This window comes from Calliopsis andreniformis, chromosome 9 (assembly GCF_051401765.1).
Source record: "Calliopsis andreniformis isolate RMS-2024a chromosome 9, iyCalAndr_principal, whole genome shotgun sequence".
Lineage (NCBI taxonomy): Eukaryota > Metazoa > Arthropoda > Insecta > Hymenoptera > Andrenidae > Calliopsis > Calliopsis andreniformis.
The window spans coordinates 5,191,426-5,207,486 of NC_135070.1; the positions used below are offsets into that span (position 1 = coordinate 5,191,426).

At 38.7% G+C, this 16,061-nt stretch overlaps 1 protein-coding gene across 2 annotated transcripts in view; it reads right to left on the minus strand.

The window, feature by feature from the left end:
* Gprk2 (G protein-coupled receptor kinase 2) overlaps positions 1–9,857 on the minus strand; it is a 36,094-nt gene extending 26,237 nt beyond the window's left edge. For both annotated transcript variants that reach the window (XM_076384613.1, XM_076384612.1), the window contains exon 1: positions 9,550–9,857. The gene's annotated coding sequence lies outside the window, so the exon portion shown is untranslated. The remainder of the gene's footprint in view (positions 1–9,549) is intronic.
* Positions 9,858–16,061: the final 6,204 nt, after the last annotated feature.

The window sequence follows — 16,061 nt, forward strand, 5'->3', positions numbered from 1 at the left end:
CACCGCGCGCAGCAGGTGCGCCACAGGGATTAAAGATAACGAGTCGACTAACCGCTATCGTCGGCGTTAATTCCCGTCGCGGTAATCTAATAACTTTTTCGATCCCCATCTGGTTTTCTGCGCGTTTGCCTTTTGCAGGGAAGTGTGCGTGGCGAGGGAACTAGGAGAAACAGGAAACTCGCCGGCTAGAGAATCCTTTTTGCAAGAGTAAGCTCGTGGAGTTGTTTCTAGAGTGAACGATTTACAGTGTTCTTTTCCTACAAATTTATGGGCTATTGGTGTTTATAATGATAAAGCATAGGTTTCTAGAAACAAGAAAATTATTCTTTAAATGTAATGCACACACTTTGGCAATATGATGTGAGGGTATGTGGCTAGTAATTCATAGCATATTAATAATTTAAATTTCTCTATCTTCTCTTCAAATGATTTAAAAATTTGAAGATTTATATATTTTCAAATATTTAAATATTCGGAGCTTGAAATCTTGAAATATTTAAATCTCCACGTATTAATATTTTTTATATCTAAATTATTTAATTATTAAATTTCCAATACCTATTCAAATATTTGCATTATCGGGGTTTTAAATATTCAAATATTGAAATCTAGATATTTTTAACTCAAAATTTCAATCACGCAAATCTTTCAATTTTAAAATATTTAATCACTAACATATTTAAAAATTCGAACGTCCAAATCACACAAAGCAATTTTTAATTATTAATATCACGTAAATTGTTATGCTTGCAATTGGGGCTGTTAGCACTTTCGGCTCGACGAATCCTAAAAGTTATCGAAGACTTATTAAAAAGTGGGCGTTACACTTATAGAGAGTTACCGTGAAATCAATTCACGTAACTTGAATCTAGTTATATTACCAGTCATGTGAGTGAAAACAAATAATAATTAAAACTCGTTCGATACGGTGAATACCAATGAGCTTACAGCAAAAGAGTATCTACCAGGGCTGCGGAGTCTAGTCAAAATTCTCGACTCTGACCCCGACTCCGATTCTTGTATTTATTATAACAGATACTTAACATAATAAGTATATGTATGTATATTATAATTGAATTATTGATATTTAATATTAACACATTTGTATACTGTATATATTATATGCAGTACAAAAAGCTAAAGCAACTACATAACTCATCTTTAAAATTATTCATCTTTAAAAAATTAAATTGCAGCACCTAGCTGTACAGACGTAACTAATTATTCATTTATTTCGAACACATTTCTGATTTTTATAAAATTTACTAACATTAAGTCAGAGTATATTTTGCTTCGACTCCAACTCAAGCGATCAGAAATTCCTCCCGAACTTTAATTCCAACTCCACAGCCCTGAAATCTGTTACATTTTCGTAACCTAATTCCTTTAAATTCGATGACTGGTTCAAAAGTACTAAGCAAAGGTGCAAAATTTGAAATGAACGTACAAAGCCTTCGAGTTATCTCTCACAGAAGGAACCTACTTCCGGCTGCATTAACAATTTCCACCGATCCGTACGGCACACATCCCTCAGGCCCCTGACCTGAGGCAAGCACGACAGCACAGTCGCCGAATGGACTGCCGCGGAATTAGATTCAAACTAGATGGATTCTCATCGAAGTGGATCTTACGGGTAGCTGCATTACACCGGTAAATCCTATTAAACTGCGACGGCTAACGAATGGGGTAACCCGACACGGGCTCTAAATTAAGTAACGGACGAAAAAAGAGGGGGCCCCGGAAGGAGGGGAGCGGGAGAAATACGACGAGGATCGTTAAAGGTTTTTTAAACGCGTTTTCTCGACGACGCGATTCCTGCTCCGCGAAACCGGATTAGGAAGCGGCGAACAGCGATGATAATGAAAGGGGGGAAAAAAAATTGAACATCACAACGAAGGAAATAACGATAGCCTTTGTTTTTCCTGTTTCCTCTATACGTCAAACGATAAAACTCTTTCGCTGTCCTCTTAGCGGACAGGACGAAATCTATAGAAACCGCACACCTATACAAAGGAAAGCAAATCGTTTGGGGAGTTACTTTATCTATATGGGAAGTCTTATCTACCTTGAGACTGCGAAAGAAGATATGAATGCAGGAATTCCTTTACAAAGTAGAATTTAAATCAGTTGGTTTTTCCACTGAGTAATATGTATATTTATTAAGCTTGATGATACACTCATGCTGAGTGGAAACTGTTCTTTCATTTTACCTGATCATCAGTTTTAGGAAGACTAGTTCGAGTTGGTAGGCTGCACGCTGGTATCAGAAATAAGTTCCTTACGTTTTAGAACTTAACTAATTACAATTTGTAAGCTTGGACGGAGACAATATTGTATTAATAAAATTAATCAAGATATTGTCAGTTCAACCCTCTGATATAGTTATTTATACAAAAAGTTCACAATATTTCAGTTTATTAATCTCTGTAAGATATTAATAGATATTTTTTATGTTAAATGTTGAAAATTGATTAACATAATTATTGTTACTTTATCATACCAGGTAAATATAAGAATCAAAACAGCAATTACTAGTAAAAACCAATAAAATTTCATCTTTCCTATTTCAACATTATTAACAAACAATTAATAAACAGATCCTGGATTTGTATCTTCTCTCCAAGCCGCTGACAGTAAGTCAGTGAATCTCCTTATCAACAAGTCATATCGTTGATGCGAGTTTTTCCTCATGTAAAAAATCATGAAAAAGTTGTACAACGTTAAGAAAACGACTGGTTCGGATTAATCACTGAACAAACTGGCATCCAGTTGTTCTAAGGAGGAAGAAGGCAAACCACTGGTATTTTCAGGAGTGGAGAACCGAGTCACACGGTTTCATAAATAATAAACTTGATCTTAATCTTGAAAAGGGGAGACAGAAAGTAAATGGACAGAAAAATTCAATTTTTAGATCCAAAACCGATTCTTTTCTACGTAAAATGATTTTTGTTTCTTCCAAAGCTGATTACATATGTATTATTTTAGGTGCCATGCTTTTTTCTTATATACTACATGAGTTGACAGTTCAATTACTTTTTTTCGGATCTATATTTTATTATTATTAGATATCATTTTCTTTTAAACTGATAGGTCTAATTTTATAAGCTTAGGCAATTCTTATGTAAGTAATCAATAAGAAATCACAAATAAATTAGAAACAGTGGACACAATAGCAACTGTTGTATAAATAATATTACAAAAAAATATTTTTCAGATCAAAGTTTCAAGGAATATGTTTTTAGTTATCATTCCTTTTATAGCTTCAAAGCTTTTTAAGCAATTGTAGATGAATATGTCTACATTGAAGTAAAAATTTGTCTGTTCTGTCTTAACTGTTTGAGTGCCAGTGATTGTTGCAAAAATTTGCTCGAAAAATGCCAAATGGCGCTATTCTGCTCATTTCAGAAAAAAGTTTAACATTAATATTGTCTTATACATGGAAAAGTAATTTTTATTTTATCATTAAATATTATCAATTAATATTATTAATTTATTTTGAAGTAATTTTGTAACTTTACGTGATGTTATGATTTCTCTTTAGATTTTAAAGTTTCTTCTGGGCAATACCGTATATTGAAAAGCGCTATAGCACATCGCAGGCTAATGCACTGGCACTTTACGACATCAAATCTGAACAGCGTAGTCACGCTGCATGGCACTCAAACGGTTAAATAGTTTCCCCAAAAGTGGGTCTGAAGAAGTGTAAAGTAGGATTGACAATGTAGTGTTGAGATATGGGTTGCTTATCTTCTCTTAACCCTTTCGTGAATAGTGGAACAGTATGTGAACTATTCACAGATCAAAATGATTAGCTCCACTTTCTGAATTTTTTAAACTTTCGTCAAAACTTCATGTTCCCTCGAAACGATGCATTTCGCACGACAACATAGTACCTCTCGAAAATATAGTGTCCTCGTAGAAACAGCAAGAGTTCAAGTTCTTTACACCTCTGATAATGAGCGTTTTGATAGACTGGTCAGGCGAATGGGAATGGCTCAGGTACGATACTAGTTCTTTGGAATCCTAGAGTAACATTGTCCAAACGAGTGCTTATGAGCCTTGTAGAGGATAAGAATGTAAATATGGCGGCATGAGATACAGCCCTGAATCAAATAGAGATCACATTTGACAGCTTGCACCTGCAAGAGTATTGCATAACGCATCACTTTAGTGGGCCTCACCTAAGTCATTATACAATGTGTTTCCAAATATTATATATGGGACACTTTTGGAGGATAGGTTCTACATATATACCTAGACAATGAACATTTGTCTAGAAATGTTCAGTTTTTTAGTTACACGTTATTTGGTGTTGCATAAATCGCTGATTCAAACCACTTAAAAAATAAGAAAAACGTGAGACACTTTCGGAGGATAAGTTTCAGATACAAAGACTGGAAGAATACAAAAACAGTGTACAAACACATACACGAACAGATGGTTTCTAGGAAATTTAATTTCCATACTGTTCGCGAACAGTTCACGAACTCTAGTCTATTCTCATCTGAACAGATCTGAACAGTTTTCACTGTTCGCTGAGGAATCTGCTGTTTACTGTTCGCTGTTCACAAAAATGTCTACACTACTGACGAACACAATTCGCGAGCTGTTCACCAACAGCAATGTGGACCCAGTAGAAGGGTCTATTCCTAAGCTCACAGCCTACAATTGTTCGTAACTGTTTTCGTTCGTAAACTACTTGCGAGCTGCTCGCGAAGTGTTCGTGAAAAGTTCCCTTCAGTGCGGACTGGGCATAATATATACACTTTTACGGTTGAAATTAATAAAAAATTCCCCTCTTTTCCATATAACGCGGTACGAATTACAGTGGCTCCCGGTTAGTTGACCAAAATTTATAGTTGGCCATCGCTATCCCTACCGCTTCTTGCAAATGACTTCAAGTGTCTTCAGCATGATGAATTTAAAGTAAATAAGCGTGACTTCCTTGAACGAGACCCTTTACTCATTATGTCCTAACGATATCTCACTCGCACTCATTCTTTCTTACTCTACCTATTTATCCATTCTGAGACGAACGACTCGGAGAAAGAAAACGCTCGGGAATTCCTAGAAGTGAACCTCCCGAAATACAATGATGCCAGATTAACGGTCCATAGGTCCATATCTGGACCATTATCAAGGGTGATCCTAGTTTTAGGAACATTCGAATATTTTTTTCTTGGGCTTGCTTTCATCAGGGCGGGTGTGAAAGTGGAGTGAGAAATCCTGAGAGGAAGTGAGACACGGACACCCAACAGGGGGTTGCGTGGTCATTGAAGCTCATTATGGGCTACTTGGTTTGTCGTGTGTCACTCGGGGGTGCCAGTTCCAAAAATTGGTGGGGATAGAAACGAACCGTAAACCCAGGAGAATTCCAGACCGATACGCCAGCACCACTGTAGCTGGCCAGATCTGGTCCTGAACCATGGCCAACTAACGCGGAACTACTGTATTCTGATTTACACTAATTCTGAGTTTCTTATAACGCGGAGCAACAATAGCTTTAATACTTGGCCAACTACGCGCGCCACAGATAATGGAGATCTCCCCATTCGGTTGGCTAAGTGTTAAAATGCGATGCTTCTGAAATAAGTACACTTTTACGGTTGAAATTAATGGGGAATTTTCCTCTTTTCCCTATAACGCGCTACGAATTATTCTGATTTACATTAAATCTGAGTTTCTTATAAAACGGTACGAATTAATCGCGTTGTAGGAGTGTTGACTGCACAGCTCTGCACTGTACCAGCAGCGTTTAACCCTTGCTCTCCCTTTCGCCAGACCAAGCGAGTACAGTCGTAGCGATCATAACGTTCAGCTAGCGAAGCAACCACCATCGAGTGCAAACTGTCAGAGGTACGGCTGGAACGGGAAACGAAGCCATGAGATATTTGTTTTCTGTCGACCGGTTCCCAGCGGATTATGCTCGGAAATAGAAACTGCCAATGATCGATCAATCGAGAGCGATATCCCGTTGCACGTATGCAGCAACGTTTGATATCCGTTAAAAGCATCCGCAACCTGCCAGCCGGTAATGCGTTCCTCGTTCATAACGAACGGTATCGCCAACTACGTCGAGCAGAAAGGAGATTGAAAAAGAGAGGTGGTTACGACCGGACTAGGGGGAGAGGATGTGGGGAAGGAAGGCGGAAGGGGAGGGTAGGAAGATGAGGTCGAAGAAGAAGGCAGCGGGAAACGGGGAAGCGTAACCGCGAGAAAGTATTAGAAAAGAACAATATGGACGAGGAAGAGGGGGAGGAAGGGGGAGGAAGAGAGACAGAAATTAATTCTTCCGTATCAGCAGGAATAACTGTCGGACGGACAGGAAGGAACGATCAACGGCGCAACAAAAAGCAACGATAAACGACACGTGCGCAACTAAATACGCGGTACGGTTTCCAGTGACATGGGAACGAAAAGCCTTTCAAATGCAAATCGAATCTCCTGCCGTGCAGGATCTTCTTTCGCGAGTTAATTGGCTATTCGATACTCGAAGCGGAAAACAATTGGCCGATTATTGGGAACGAACGTCATATTCTACGAAATGGTCATTTTTTACGATTCAGGATACATACGGTTGTAACAATCGATGGAACCGAATGGCGGAGATTTTTGGAACAGCGATCTTGTGATATGAAACGAATCACGGGGACTGAAACTGGTACACGAGACAAACAGATGTAACAAGGAACTTTAGAATTTTAAACTTGGACATTGTTGTGATAGTTTGTTTAACACGATAGTCACAAGTTATAAACTTGCTATATTCGTTGGAGTTTGAAATTATTTATCGAGTTCTGCTTGCATGCATTGTCACTCACATTTTTGATAAGACTGAAATGGACTATCAGCATTTGAGCTGTACACGGAAATGTGTTCCTGTCTGTAAAATCGTCGAAAAGCTGAGTTTATAATACGAGAGTTAGTATTTAATATTTGGTTGAGACGTTGAACTTGAATATTTTAAACCATTAATCATTGTAGGTCTAAAATCAGGTATTAGTGTCATCACTTTCAGATTTCGCCACTCTGCAATATTTCATCTAAAGGTACACTAATTTAAGGAAATCTCCTCGAGGATCTTAAATTCCAGCATAATTAATGAAGTACTAAGGTATTCGAATATAGTTATCTCTGTCTCTCAGAATCGCATGCAAAATTATTTGTGACGAGATAGTAGGTGATTCTGCTATAACAATTAGAATTTGGAAATTGAAGGGAATAAAAACAGTGAAAATTTGAATATTTGAGTATCTATTTGAAAATTTAGCAGTCTAACATTTGAAAATTTGAAACATTTAATTTAGATATTGGAATATTTGAAAATCTATATCAGAATTTGGATATCTCAATAGATATCATATTTGAAAGTTATAAAAGTTCGAATATTTGAAAATTTGACTATCTGAAAATTTGAATAGATAGATATTGAAATATTTGAATAAATAGAATATCTGACAGTTTAACTATCAACAAATTTGAATTTTAGGTCACTAAAAATTTTTACTATTTAAATATCTCAATATTTGAAAATTGGAGTATACATGATATTAGATTATTAGAAAATTGAATATAAATACTGATCAATTGATCAAAAAGTTAAAAATTAAAACTCGTTCAGTCTAAAGAAACTGAAAGTGGTAGTAATATCATGCTTCTCTATAACCAGGGCTAGGTATAAATTATAGAAAAAATATTTCAAATACTATCTTAAGTAATAGTAATTCTACTGTTTTAATAAAGTAGTATGTTAAATAAGAAGTAAAATTTCGTCAAATAAAAAACTTTTATTTGAATATAATTTGAGGCATAAAATAAAATACTTGAACTTGGTATTACAAATAGTATTTCAAATATTTGTTGGCAGTAAAAATAGATTGAGGAAAGAGTTAATATTAGACTAGAAGAACTCATAACATTTGCAAACCAAATTAATTTATTGTTTAAGCAAAGCAAAGGAAAGCTTCCAATAATGTATTTGTTTCGAACATAATTACGTCTATCTTTTATTAAACTCCTTGACTGAAAAGTAGTATTGATAATATTTGATCGTAACGAATAAAGAAAAAATAAAATAAATAATAGTTAGAATTATAAGTATCAGTATTTTCAATATCCATCAAATAAAATGATATTTCAGATATTATTTTCGAAACTTTTTCTCACAAATGAAATATTTTCTTTTCAAAAGTATACGTACAATCTAAAATAAGACAAACTATTGACTATACACTATTCGAAGCAACATTTTACCCAACTCAAACTATAACCCAGAGCGCATATAGCAACCTTAACCATAAACTCCCACACGACCATCAGAATGTACAGCAATGAATCCATTAACAAGCAATACTCCAAGATTCATTATATCCGTCGCCTTCCATGCTTCCTCGCCCCATTTCAACAGTGACCTCCCCTCGTCAGCAGCGTGTGCCCAACGAAAGCCGAAACGTCCGCGGCATACCTGGCCGTCGGGGGAAGCTTGCTCGCCGACCGTAGGGTCCGTTCTTTGCCCCAGGAACAAAGGCGAATTTCAACGCTAACGGTACATGCACTCGAGGAACCCGCGGCGAAAAAGCACGCAACGAGACGGCAACGATAACGAGAGAACGCGGAAAGCTCGCGAGCCGAGGGGGCCCGATTGAATGAGAGACAATGAACGTCGATGGCAGCACGGGCGAGTTCATTGAAAGGGAACGAGCTAGCCGGAGAAGCTTTTGCCCGCGAACCAAGAGACACGCGTGCATCCGCGCGCACCGAGCGCCCCTTGTGCGCGTGCAACAAATCGCGAGATCGCACGCGACCAAAGAAAGCGCCTATTATCCAGCGCAGACTGCGAGACACTTGCCCCGATTCAGACCGAACACGGTATCCTTAATTCATCCACCGTCGGCGTTACCCCTTGCCACGAGCAAGGAGCAAGAGGGAAACGAAGCCACTCGAGCGCGGCGCTAATGACATCGCCGATAACGTAAACAGGGGCGGCGGGTGGATAGGAGGAAGCCTCGTTAGAGGAAGAGGCACCTGCACCCGGCCCTGAACTTGAAAACAGCCCTCAATCTCGAGCCAGGCTCGCGGGAGTCTCTCTTCGGAGCCCGCCTAAATATTCTCGAAACGTGACTACTCGGATGGCGTGCAGGACACCGGGTGAAAACTGTCACGCGAGGCGACACGCGCGTCCGTGGTCGCCTCGCCGCGGCGACGTAGCGTGTCCAGTTGCGTGCGTGGGCGTGAGGCACGCGGCTGGGCCGTCCGTTTCGGGAGGATCGAGAGGACGGCAGCGGAGAAAGCGACGGATGAAAGGAAGAGGAGAAACGAGAGGAAGAAAGGACGCCGTTACCGACGGAGCCGCGTGGTTGCGTGCTCGCTGCACGTCACCGAGCACGAGTCACGGCGATCGTCGTTTTCGTGAAACACGAGACGGGCGTAAACGATCGTACGTCGCCGTGCACCGGCCATTCGGGGTGGCGAGTCGATGGTGGGGGGGTCAGAGGGGGGCAGAGGGAAGCGCACGGTGTCGGTACATCCGGTATATAATGTAACACGCACCGATGGCAGAGCGCCGCGCGGCCGTAACGGCGACACGAAGAAAGCGCAATGGCCGACCGCTGCACCTCCGCTGGTAGCTTCGATCCTTCCGCGACCACGAGGATACGCTCGTGCACACACGCACCGCCTCTGGGGTCGTCTGTCTGGCTCCTCCGACACACACGCGCGCGGCACGCCTCGTCCTGGTCGACGGAAACCGCGACCGCCCGTGGACGTTTTCGCTGCCGTTTCACGGAACGCAGCCGCAGGGACGGTTCGTACTGTCCGATCGTATGAACCCGCTGCCACTCGCGCCAGACCGCCGCGCACCGTCCCGTTCGTTGGATAAAAACCGACTGACTGGCATGCTCCGTGTCGAGCCGCGATGCACCGCCACAGATGAACAGAGGTTAGGCGGTGGGGCGGGAGGGGACATCTTCGGAGGAGCGAGGACGACGACGTCGACGCAGACCGTGGGACAGAGACAGGCGTAGACGCGCGGACGACTCCGATTGGGCGTGGTAGAGTCCCCTAGGCTCGTCTTCGGATATACCGACTGCGGGTGCGATCCTCGGCGACGCCATCTTTCCTGCCGCGCCGACGGGGGAAATTTGAATCGGGAGTTTGGGAAGAGAGGATGGAGGATCGTGGGTTTCGTTTGGGAGGAGAGGTATTTGGGTTGGATGTTCTTGAGGGCTTTAGTGAGGTTTGAGGGAGGTTAAGAGAGGTACTGTAGGCTGGTTGATTTTTTATTTGTAGTCGAAAAAATGGGTAATTGAGAGAAATGTAAAATATGTGACTGTTTTGGGTTTTTTGGGTGTCTGGTTGAGGTGTCATTTAATTAGATTAGTGCGTGAAATTGTTTGCGGGAAGATGTTTTTTTTTTCTAGAAATTACAACGTTGAAAATGAAAAGAGTGAGAAGTTGAGAAGTTGTGAATATTTAAATATTAGAATATTCGAACGTTTAAATATTAAAATTCTTATTTGAGGATTTGAAAATCAGAAATCACTCACGCTATAAAAAAATATCAAGCGGTAGGAATATTTTGCGTAACTATAACTTCGCATGGAAAGTGTAACTATATTCGAGCACTTTTGTAATACTACCTGTCAAGAGAAAAAGCTGTAAGCTATAAAACGTATACTGAATGATTATCATTGGGTGCGTAGAATCTTAGAATCTTAAGAGCCTAAAGTTTTGGAACATTAAGATCAGACCTATACTGTAATTCGTGTACATTTACTTAGAACACTTTCCTTAAAATGGATATCACTGCCCTTGGAAGTGTTTCAATTATTTAGGATACTGTGAAATATTTTTTAATTTTTCTTAAAAGTTTGTACATGCAAATAAAAGTAATTGTATTTCTAAAAAATAAATTCTGTACATACACGAATAATAAAACACAAATTACTTCGTATTTTTCGTTGACAATAATATATGAATTTAATTATTTAGAATAAATATTTTTAATGGAGTATTAGAAATAATTTTGGCAAAATTAAAAGGGTGGGATTGGCACAGTAAAATTTGTGAAATCTTTAGTTAGAACCATCGTGTACAATTACTTTTTAGCATGCAAAAATTTTCAAATGAAAACACAAATTATTTGATTAAAAAAAGTCTACCTTTAACACCTTCTTTTTTGGATCTTCTAGGTTTAATTCAAAATCACGAAATAGAAAGTCAATTTAAATAATTTATTATCTTTTATCTTACGATGTACAGTTTACATAGACTTTATTTATTTCTATTCAATTTTAATTTCTGTTCAATGCTAATCATACGAATTTTTTCCAAAATCGCGATACTCTTTCTGTACGAAAAGATAATTCTCATATGAAGGTAGAAAACTAGTAGCATAGCGCAGACGCGTGTTGGTCGGTAAAGCGATTCTGCGGAAACGTTGCGAGTCATTGCAATTTACTAGTCGCGGCGCTACTGCACGCGCCCTTTCAGAAGCGAATTCCTCGTAAGCCTTCCCACAGCCGAGATACGCCGAGAGGGGAAAAAAGACACCGAATCGCAATACCTTATTTTCCGTTGAAATCTCCAAGGCGCGGTGACGCAGCAGCGGACATTTTTCATACCTTCTGCGGGCCGACCCTGATTTCGATTCTCCCGCGGCTCGCGCTAAAATTACCCCCCTTTCCAGCACGCAAAAACGAATAACGCGAGGAACGACGCATGCAACAATGCATCTGGAGTATCAATCATGTGTGTCATTAATGGTTGCGGTTGCGGTTAGAGGGAATCGAGAACTATAATTCACCCGGTCGTGTGTTCGCGATGTAGCGTATTATGCGCGCAAGCCGATTTACCATTGTCCATGTTGAAGCGAAAGACGGTCTATTTTTGCTCGTTCAAGGCTTGATGATCGTTCTGTTGCCCCGCTGCAATTTCGCTATTGACCATTCTGAAAAGGTGAATTCTTTCCTGAAATGGCGAAAATTAATCCAGTTGAGACTCTTTTATTCGAAGTAATAGGGAACCACAGCGTTCAGATGAGAAGTTTCAAATGATAAAATAATCAATTTTGTAATCTGTACCCGAGAACCAATCTGACCCAAATTTTTTTTGTCATTTTTCAGGAGAGCAGAAAAATAAATGCGATTGCCCATTTCTTAACGTAGTATTTGAAGTAGTTTCTACTCCTTCATTTATAATATAACGTAAATAGATTTTTATTATTGTAATCAAATATAGAGAAAGCAGTAAGATGCTGTATGAAACTTAATTTAAAAAAAAAAATGGACTTTGATTAGTCTAGCTCTCAGGTACAGTAACATTAAATTTCATTTAGTCAAGTCGCAATGAGTAAGATAAACAATGTTTTCTATATTTAAGAATTCTATATTGTTATACAGATTTTTTCAACGTAGTTAAACAATTTTATAAAGTTACATTCTTTATATACCTGAACCCATCTAAGTTCTTTTTTCAAATAACTTTTGTTAGCTGTTTTAGTTTGTGTAAGAATTGCATGCATGATTTCACTGTCTACGAATCATATCGTCTATATTACATAAAAATATTAGATCTACCAGAAAGTTCTGTCCAATTTAAATAAATAGACAAAGTACGGAAATCGAACAGAATTCTTCAACAGTCCCATTATAATCAAATGTATGCAGTATATACTTGTAGATATTGCATGTAAATACTGAATATTTATAACAAAGGACAAGATCGTTAGAAAGCTATCTATTCAGATAACAAAATGTTCAGATATTAGGCTCTTTGGGTAATGGAGATCCGAACATAGAGGATTGTACTGCATTTCAAGTAAAATTCCCTATTAAGTGGATCTGAAAAATCTAATGATTTAATCAGATATTTACGTCATAGATATGCATAATGGCTTACAAGCTTTCAAAAGAACTAAATATGAACAAAACACATTCAACGAGAACCGTGAATGCAATAAACAGACTTCGGTCACAGCTGAAGGATTTAGGACTCGTAGCAACACTGAAGTAGAGCATTTTCATCTTTTCCGCAGACGTGCTCTCCAGTTGAATTTTTTGGAGCGAAAAACGAGGGTTTAATGCAAGGTATATGATCTCATTTTCAGTCACCCCGGGCAAGGAGTCCTATTCTTGTCAGAAAATCCCATTCAATTAAAGTCAGAAATTTCCTTAATTATTATATCATTAAATTTGTACCGACGCTGATTAAGGGGCACGAGCACGGAATTTTCACGGTGAAACGTGTTGCTAAACTCAATTTTCGGGCATGCGACGAAATTTCCTCCCTCTGGCTCGTCGAGCACCGGATGAAAGAAGCTCCTCTTCATCCCTCCGCCCCGTTGGCGGCGTGCCTCATGTCGGAAGTATGTCAAGAATTTCGCCGTGGGTCGTTTTCGTTAATAGCTCACGATAATTGCTTCGCCGCGGTTGCGACACGAAACGAACCGTGTCAAAAGCGGCCTGTTACTTGAATTATAAGATTTTTTGCTGCGTCCTCGACGGCGGTGAGGTCATGATCAAGTGGAGAACGGTAAAAAGGTTCCACGAGGAGAGCTCGTGGGTCGCGTGACCGCGAAATTCTGCTTCTTGACGGTGCCTTAACCGTTTCACGCTCTCGTTCCTTCATCACGCCGACGAAATTCGGAGCTTCTTACGCAAGAGCGCTGCTAGATGAATATTCATGTAGTTTGAAGGTTATTTGAGACCGTCCACCGTCAAGATTCATACGTTTCGTGTCAAGAGGAATTTTAAGATTAATTAGAAGATTAAATTAGAAAACGAAATTATAGTACAATGGAACCTCGAAGTTCGAAAGCTTTACTGTTTGAACAGTTTGGAACTCGGACAAAAAGTTTGAGGAAGATCATGTAGAACTTGAATCAAAGCTGGAAAGCCAAGAAGAGTCACACGTCTTTTTAAGTGGTGGAAATATTAATGATAATACAATATTAATGAACCACAACACTTCACTGATGGATTCCAGATGAAGACTGGTAATTAATTAATTACTATACGGTATTCTTCGTGCATGTATCATTAGGTACTTAATAATATGATCTTTTACAATGAGCACGTAAAATGTTTCGTATCATTTCAATTTTGGGAGTCTAGAATAGATTAATTCAATTTACATTATTCAAAATGAGAAAGTTCCCTCGAAAATTGAACAACTTGAAAGTCGAACTGTATCCTGGAACGAATTATATTCAAACTTCGAGATTTCACTGTACTCGAATTTAGGGAAAAATTTTATTAAATTTTTTGCAGTTTTGCGTTTCTTCGCTCCTTTTGTTTTACCTTCGAATTGAAGAATACAGTCTGTTCGCCAGTTGTTTCATTTAGAAGCTATATCATGAACCACCAATGCTCCCCCTTGGCACTGATCGCGTTAATTTCAGTAAGCAGGGTTCTGTTCAACTTCAAGGATCTCTCGTCATAATTGGCCCCAATTTTTGTTTCAAGCACTAGGTTTCGCTTCTGCGATTAAAATTTCAGCCATTTCTTGTGCCTAATTAATCCCAATTAACAGTGCCCGCTTGAGCTTCCATTTTCCCGATCACTGAACCGATTTCAGTTTGATTCGAAGGACATCCCTGCCATTTTCAATTAACCAGCTACGTTCTTATTCCCTCGACTCTAATTTACATTGCGTTGAGTCCAGTTCAACAAAGTACAATTTTCATTAAGTTTAGGGTGCTCGACTGTAAATTCTTCCACAAGGTAGACAGTGTTTATTTCCAGCTTCGCAATTCTTTTCGTTTATATACTTTTTAATTAGAATCTTTGCTTAATTCCACTACTTTACAGTAACCTTTGATCACAATATTAACCTTCTGACAGTTTTTCTCGAGTGAGACTTGGACGTAACAAGACATCGATAAAAATAAAATAAAAAATAAAACATCTTTTGTACGTTTGTTACAACGTATAGAAACATTTTAAAGAACAAAAAATATTTCTTTAGCAAAATTTGCAATTTTATCAAGCTGATAAAGGGTTAAGATACGTTGCCAGAGGTCCAAACACTTTTCGCAACAGTGCCACGAACTGCCCTTATTTTTCGAACCACATATAAACGATCTATACAACTATTGTGCAATGGCGAACGTTACGAGTATCGAGTAACGAGAACCACGATTCTGGCGGCCGCAGAGGCTTTCTAAGTTGCGGATCTTTTTCTCCAGATCGAATTGCCTTTCTCGTTTGACCCGTTGCCCGACGACACTCGAGCTCCTGTCGGATTCGTTGAACGAAATTGTACGATACTTGTCGCTTTCAGTTTTGTACACAAGCCACTGATGCACTAGGACACGATGGTCACAATTGTCGTTTCTTCCTCACCTATATTTATTATTAAGTAATTTTTCAGATACTTAATTCTCGAGAGATTTGTAGATTTTCTAATTCTCAAAATTCTAGGTATTCATTTTTTCAAAGTTTTAAATACACTGATTTAACAAATATTTAAATAGGTATACACTTTCTAGAATTTTAAATAAATACTCGAACCTTTTAATTTTGAAGCATTGAAATATTGGAATCGAAATATTTAAATACTTAACTATTTAAATAGTTTAATATTCAAATATTAAAATCTTGATGTGTTCACCTTTTTGGTATGCACATTTTTATATTATTAACTTTTCAAAATGTTGAATCTTCAAATGGAACGGATCAATTTGAATAATTAATACAGTAGAACCTCGTTTATCCTACGTACCACGATATTTAAATTTGAAGTATCCTTTTGGTAACTAGCTTTATTTTCTTCAGCAAATTGCTATTATTCCACTGTTTCCACTATAGAACAGGAATTTAAAATATTAGAAGCTCGATCAATCGACCACATGCCTCAAAGAGAGAGTATTGAAGTATTCAGCTTAACAAGTTTTCGAAACCAGCAAACATTGTTATTGTTATTACTACTTCCTCAAGAACGAGCTCCAGAAGACGTCACCAAGAGACAATATACCCATTGAAACACGGAAGTCTAGTAATAGCATCACACTGATCACACCAGTGACGCATAGCTCTTGGATGATCTAACGATCTACGCATATC